We start from the raw sequence: 6,521 nt of genomic DNA, 5'->3' as shown, positions 1-6,521 counted from the left end.
GGTGCAGGCATGTCCTCTATGCTTACAGCTTCCCGTGGGTGTTGGTTTGATACCGTTTGGGGACAGCCAAGGAGGCATCTGCAGGCAACAAAGGTAGGTGTGTGCTTGTGTGTGTGTTTCCTATGCAGATCCTAAGCCCAGTGTCACATGCAAGTAGGAGGAGTAAGAAGGGTTCCTGGCAAATCCGGGTTATGGATTGCATTTAAAAAGGCCCCGTGGGAGTGCAATGGGCCCCTGTCTTGCTGCTTAGCAATAATGGTATGGGTTTAGGTTCTGCTGTGTGTACTGGTGGTTGACTGCCCCCCAGCCCAGAGTGTGCATGGAAAATTGTCTGGCAGCCTCCCTGACAGCAAGCAGTGATAGTGCCCATGAAGGGCACCTTGTTGGGCCCGCCCCTTTCACGGTTATCGCTTCTCGGCCTTTTGGCTAAGATCAAGTGTAGTATCTGTTCTTATCAGTTTAATATCTGATACGTCCCCTATCTGGGGACCATATATTAAATGGATTTTTGAGAACGGGGGCCGATTTCGAAGCTTGCTTCCGTCGCCCTATGCATTGACCCGATATGGCAGTATCTTCGGGTACAGTGCACCACCCCCTTACAGGGTTAAAAAGAAAGATTCCTACTTTCATTGCTACCTGCTTGCTGGCTAGCCAGCTAGCCAGCCCTGTGGGCCTTGCTGCTGCTGCAGCCAAAAAACAAAAGGTGGTGCTGCTGCTGCTTCTGCTGCTTCTGCTTCTGCTTGTGTCTGGCCGCTGTTGGAGCGTCCAGGCACAGGACTTCTGCTGCTGCTGACTAAATGGCCTCCTTAATTGGATCATTTGAGTAGCCAGCACACCTGTGCAGGTAGGGCATGACATGATAGGCAGCTGCCTTGATAGCGGGTGGGTGCTGAATGTTCCTAATTGACAAAATAAGATTAATGCTTATGAAGAAATATAAAATCTCATCCCTTCCCCAATATCGCGCCACACCCCTACCCCTTAATTCCCTGGTTGAACTTGATGGACATATGTCTTTTTTCGACCGTACTAACTATGTAACTATGTAACATAACATGGGGGGGGGGGGGGGGGTCTCCTGGCTGTTCACACAGGTGTGTCATTGCTGTACATTGACCATGCATTGCTTCTGTGGTATTGCAAAGGCAAAGACAAATGCTTCCAGCCATCCATTGCACTAATGGATTGGTCATCAGCTGGCTGTCTATGTCCCGCATCAATATAGACCAAAGTACAGAGGGTTAGGCTATGCTATTGTGCACCTACCTGATGCATCAGAAGGTGCGAGGCCCTTGCTAAATTCTGTGCACAGACTTTGAGATCTATACTTTAGACTGTATCTAAACCTGCTCCAACATGGACTGACATTCTGGCCTACTTTCAGCCGATGCGACTTGTCTGTCGCTGAACAGTCGCTTTTTATGTATTCAGCACCTATGTATAATGTTGTAAAAATGCTCTAGAAGCTAAAGTCGCAGAAATGTCACACATATTTGGCCTGCAACTTTCTGTGCGACAAATTCAGACAGGAAAAATCAGTATAAATCCTTAGAAAATTATCCCCCAGTGTCTCCATCTGCTGGCGGTATTGAATAAGCATTGCTGCACTGATGGGGTATGCATTAGACGAAAAAAAAGAAGAAAAAGAAGAATAATACGCCCAGAAAAGAGGCGAAAAGGAGAAAAACGTAAAAAAACGTGAAAAAAAAGTAAGAGGAAGAGAAGGGAAAAAAAGGTGGAAATGGGTTTAAAAGTGATTTCGGCGGAGAAATATATATATATATATATATATATATATATATATATATATATATATACGCGCACACACACACATATATATAAACGTATTCTCCGTTGAGATATTGCAGCCGCTGCTGTGTCCAGGCCCAGGAGCCTTAGCACTGTGCTGTGATGTCACTCAATACCACTGACATCACTAGGTGTAAACAACATCTCTCCTTTGCTGTGTATGTGACTATGGAGCTGTTTGGTGATGTCGTCTATTATGGCCTTCATAGAAGCAACAGGAGATTGTTGCATCCATCTAGAAACCCTCAGAACTACAGTGCTATGATGTCACTCACTTTCCACAGGCCTTGCAGAGTGTAAACAACAACAACCCAGCTTTGTTGTGTATGTAACCATAGGGATTTGTGATGTCACCTAGAACCTTCACAGCAGCGACAGCTTTATGAGGAGCATCAGCACTGCTCTGCCTGAGCAGACAACCATCACCGCCATAGGTTGTCAAATAACCCCGGGTTTAACCCACACAGGTAAGTCCAATGGGGTGCAGGCATGTCCTCTATGCTTACAGCTTCCCGTGGGTGTTGGTTTGATACCGTTTGGGGACAGCCAAGGAGGCATCTGCAGGCAACAAAGGTAGGTGTGTGCTTCGTGTGTGTGTTTCCTATGCAGATCCTAAGCCCAGTGTCACATGCAAGTAGGAGGAGTAAGAAGGGTTCCTGGCAAATCCGGGTTATGGATTGCATTTAAAAAGGCCCCGTGGGAGAGTGCAATGGGCCCCTGTCTTGCTGCTTAGCAATAATGGTATGGGTTTAGGTTCTGCTGTGTGTACTGGTGGTTGACTGCCCCCCAGCCCAGAGTGTGCATGGAAAATTGTCTGGCAGCCTCCCTGACAGCAAGCAGTGATAGTGCCCATGAAGGGGCACCTTGTTGGGCCCGCCCCTTTCCACGGTTATCGCTTCTCGGCCTTTTGGCTAAGATCAAGTGTAGTATCTGTGTTCTTATCAGTTTAATATCTGATACGTCCCCTATCTGGGGACCATATATTAAATGGATTTTTGAGAACGGGGGCCGATTTCGAAGCTTGCTTCCGTCGCCCCTATGCATTGACCCCGATATGGCAGTATCTTCGGGTACAGTGCACCACCCCCTTACAGGGTTAAAAAAGAAAGATTCCTACTTTCATTGCTACCTGCTTGCTGGCTAGCCAGCTAGCCAGCCCTGTGGGCCTTTGCTGCTGCTGCAGCCAAAAAACAAAAGGTGGTGCTTGCTGCTGCTTCTGCTGCTTCTGCTTCTGCTTGTGTCTGGCCGCTTGTTGGAGCGTCCAGGCACAGGACTTCTGCTGCTGCTGACTAAATGGCCTCCTTAATTGGATCATTTTGAGTAGCCAGCACACCTGTGCAGGTAGGGCATGACATGATAGTGCAGCTGCCTTGATAGCGGGGTGGGTGCTGAATGTTCCTAATTGACAAAATAAGATTAATGCTTATGAAGAAATATAAAAATCTCATCCCTTCCCCAATATCGCGCCACACCCCCTACCCCTTAATTCCCTGGTTGAACTTGATGGACATATGTCTTTTTTTCGACTGTACTAACTATGTAACTATGTAACATAACATGGGGGGGGGGGGGGGGTCTCCTGGCTGTTCACACAGGTGTGTCATTGCTGTACATTGAACCATGCATTGCTTCTGTGGTATTGCAAAGGCAAAGACAAATGCTTCCAGCCATCCATTGCACTAATGGATTGGTCATCAGCTGGCTGTCTATGTCCCCGCATCAATATAGACCAAAGTACAGAGGGTTAGGCTAATGCTATTTGTGCACCTACCTGATGCATCAGAAGGTGCGAGGCCCTTGCTAAATTCTGTGCACAGACTTTGAGATCTATACTTTAGACTGTATCTAAACCTGCTCCAACATGGACTGACATTCTGGCCTACTTTCAGCCGATGCGACTTGTCTGTCGCTGAACAGTCGCTTTTTATGTATTCAGCACCTATGTATAATGTTGTAAAAATGCTCTAGAAGCTAAAGTCGCAGAAATTGTCACACATATTTGGCCTGCAACTTTCTGTGCGACAAATTCAGACAGGAAAAATCAGTATAAATCCTTAGAAAATTATCCCCCAGTGTCTCCATCTGCTGGCGGTATTGAATAAGCATTGCTGCACTGATGGGGTATGCATTAGACGAAAAAAAAGAAGAAAAAGAAGAATAATACGCCCAGAAAAGAGGCGAAAAGGAGAAAAACGTAAAAAAAACGTGAAAAAAAAAGTAAGAGGAAGAGAAGGGAAAAAAAGGTGGAAATGGGTTTAAAAGTGATTTCGGCGGAGAAATATATATATATAATATATATATATATTATATATATACATATATATATATACGCGCACACACACACATATATATAAACGTATTCTCCGTTGAGATATTGCAGCCGCTGCTGTGTCCAGGCCCAGGAGCCTTAGCACTGTGCTGTGATGTCACTCAATACCACTGACATCACTAGGTGTAAACAACATCTCTCCTTTGCTGTGTATGTGACTATGGAGCTGTTTGGTGATGTCGTCTATTATGGCCTTCATAGAAGCAACAGGAGATTGTTGCATCCATCTAGAACCCTCAGAACTACAGTGCTATGATGTCACTCACTTCCACAGGCCTTGCAGAGTGTAAACAACAACAACCCAGCTTTGTTGTGTATGTAAACCATAGGGATTTGTGATGTCACCTAGAACCTTCACAGCAGCGACAGCTTTATGAGGAGCATCAGCACTGCTCTGCCTGAGCAGAAACCATCACCGCCATAGGTTGTCAAATAACCCGGGTTTAACCCACACAGGTAAGTCCAATGGGGTGCAGGCATGTCCTCTATGCTTACAGCTTCCCGTGGGTGTTGGTTTGATACCGTTTGGGGGACAGCCAAGGAGGCATCTGCAGGCAACAAAGGTAGGTGTGTGCTTGTGTGTGTGTTTCCTATGCAGATCCTAAGCCCAGTGTCACATGCAAGTAGGAGGAGTAAGAAGGGTTCCTGGCAAATCCGGGTTATGGATTGCATTTAAAAAGGCCCCGTGGGAGTGCAATGGGCCCCTGTCTTGCTGCCTTAGCAATAATGGTATGGGTTTAGGTTCTGCTGTGTGTACTGGTGGTTGACTGCCCCCCAGCCCAGAGTGTGCATGGAAAATTGTCTGGCAGCCTCCCTGACAGCAAGCAGTGATAGTGCCCATGAAGGGCACCTTGTTGGGCCCCGCCCCTTTCAACGGTTATCGCTTCTCGGCCTTTTGGCTAAGATCAAGTTGTAGTATCTGTTCTTATCAGTTTAATATCTGATACGTCCCCTATCTGGGGACCATATATTAATTGGATTTTTGAGAACGGGGGCCGATTTCGAAGCTTGCTTCCGTCGCCCTATGCATTGACCCGATATGGCAGTATCTTCGGGTACAGTGCACCACCCCCTTACAGGGTTAAAAAGAAAGATTTCCTACTTTCATTGCTACCTGCTTGCTGGCTAGCCAGCTAGCCAGCCCTGTGGGCCTTGCTGCTGCTGCAGCCAAAAAACAAAAGGTGGTGCTGCTGCTGCTTCTGCTGCTTCTGCTTCTGCTTGTGTCTGGCCGCTGTTGGAGCGTCCAGGCACAGGACTTCTGCTGCTGCTGACTAAATGGCCTCCTTAATTGGATCATTTGAGTAGCCAGCACACCTGTGCAGGTAGGGCATGACATGATAGGCAGCTGCCTTGATAGCGGGTGGGTGCTGAATGTTCCTAATTGACAAAATAAGATTAATGCTTATGAAGAAATATAAAATCTCATCCCTTCCACCCAATATCGCACCACACCCCTACCTCCCTTAATTCCCTGGTTGAACTTGATGGACATATGTCTTTTTTCGACCGTACTAACTATGTAACTATGTAACATAACATGGGGGGGGGGGTCTCCTGGCTGTTCACACAGGTGTGTCATTGCTGTACATTGACCATTGCATTGCTTCTGTGGTATTGCAAAGGCAAAGACAAATGCTTCCAGCCATCCATTGCACTAATGGATTGGTCATCAGCTGGCTGTCTATGTCCCGCATCAATATAGACCAAAGTACAGAGGGGTTAGGCTATGCTATTGTGCACCTACCTGATGCATCAGAAGGTGCGAGGCCCTTGCTAAATTCTGTGCACAGACTTTGAGATCTATACTTAGACTGTATCTAAACCTGCTCCAACATGGACTGACATTCTGGCCCTACTTTCAGCCGATGCGACTTGTCTGTCGCTGAACAGTCGCTTTTTATGTATTCAGCACCTATGTATAATGTTGTAAAAATGCTCTAGAAGCTAAAGTCGCAGAAATGTCACACATATTTGGCCTGCAACTTTCTGTGCGACAAATTCAGACAGGAAAAATCAGTATAAATCCTTAGAAAATTATCCCCCCAGTGTCTCCATCTGCTGGCGGTATTGAATAAGCATTGCTGCACTGATGGGGGTATGCATTAGACGAAAAAAAAAGAAGAAAAAGAAGAATAATACGCCCAGAAAAGAGGCGAAAAGGAGAAAAACGTAAAAAAACGTGAAAAAAAAGTAAGAGGAAGAGAAGGGAAAAAAAGGTGGAAATGGGTTTAAAAGTGATTTTGGCGGAGAAATATATATATATATATATATACTATATATTATATATATATATATACGCGCACACACACACATATATATTAAACGTATTCTCCGTTGAGATATTGCAGCCGCTGCTGTGTCCAGGCCCAGGAGCCTTAGC

The 6,521-nt window shown here is 46.0% G+C and overlaps 3 non-coding genes across 3 annotated transcripts; all 3 read left to right on the top strand.

Moving 5' to 3' along the window:
• The first annotated feature begins 406 nt into the window (after positions 1–406).
• Positions 407–597, top strand: LOC130312754 (U2 spliceosomal RNA). Its single transcript, XR_008860841.1, has one exon. It is a non-coding gene; the product is annotated as a U2 spliceosomal RNA (small nuclear RNA).
• A 2,106-nt stretch (positions 598–2,703) lies between these two features.
• Positions 2,704–2,898, top strand: LOC130312750 (U2 spliceosomal RNA). The gene has a single exon (XR_008860839.1). It is a non-coding gene; the product is annotated as a U2 spliceosomal RNA (small nuclear RNA).
• Positions 2,899–5,020: 2,122 nt separating this feature from the next.
• LOC130312749 (U2 spliceosomal RNA) lies at positions 5,021–5,212 on the top strand. Its single transcript, XR_008860838.1, has one exon. It is a non-coding gene; the product is annotated as a U2 spliceosomal RNA (small nuclear RNA).
• The last annotated feature ends 1,309 nt before the right edge of the window (positions 5,213–6,521 follow it).

The sequence above is a fragment of the Hyla sarda genome, unplaced genomic scaffold, assembly GCF_029499605.1.
Source record: "Hyla sarda isolate aHylSar1 unplaced genomic scaffold, aHylSar1.hap1 scaffold_1724, whole genome shotgun sequence".
Taxonomy (NCBI): domain Eukaryota; kingdom Metazoa; phylum Chordata; class Amphibia; order Anura; family Hylidae; genus Hyla; species Hyla sarda.
This window is presented reverse-complemented; position numbering and strand designations above follow the sequence as displayed.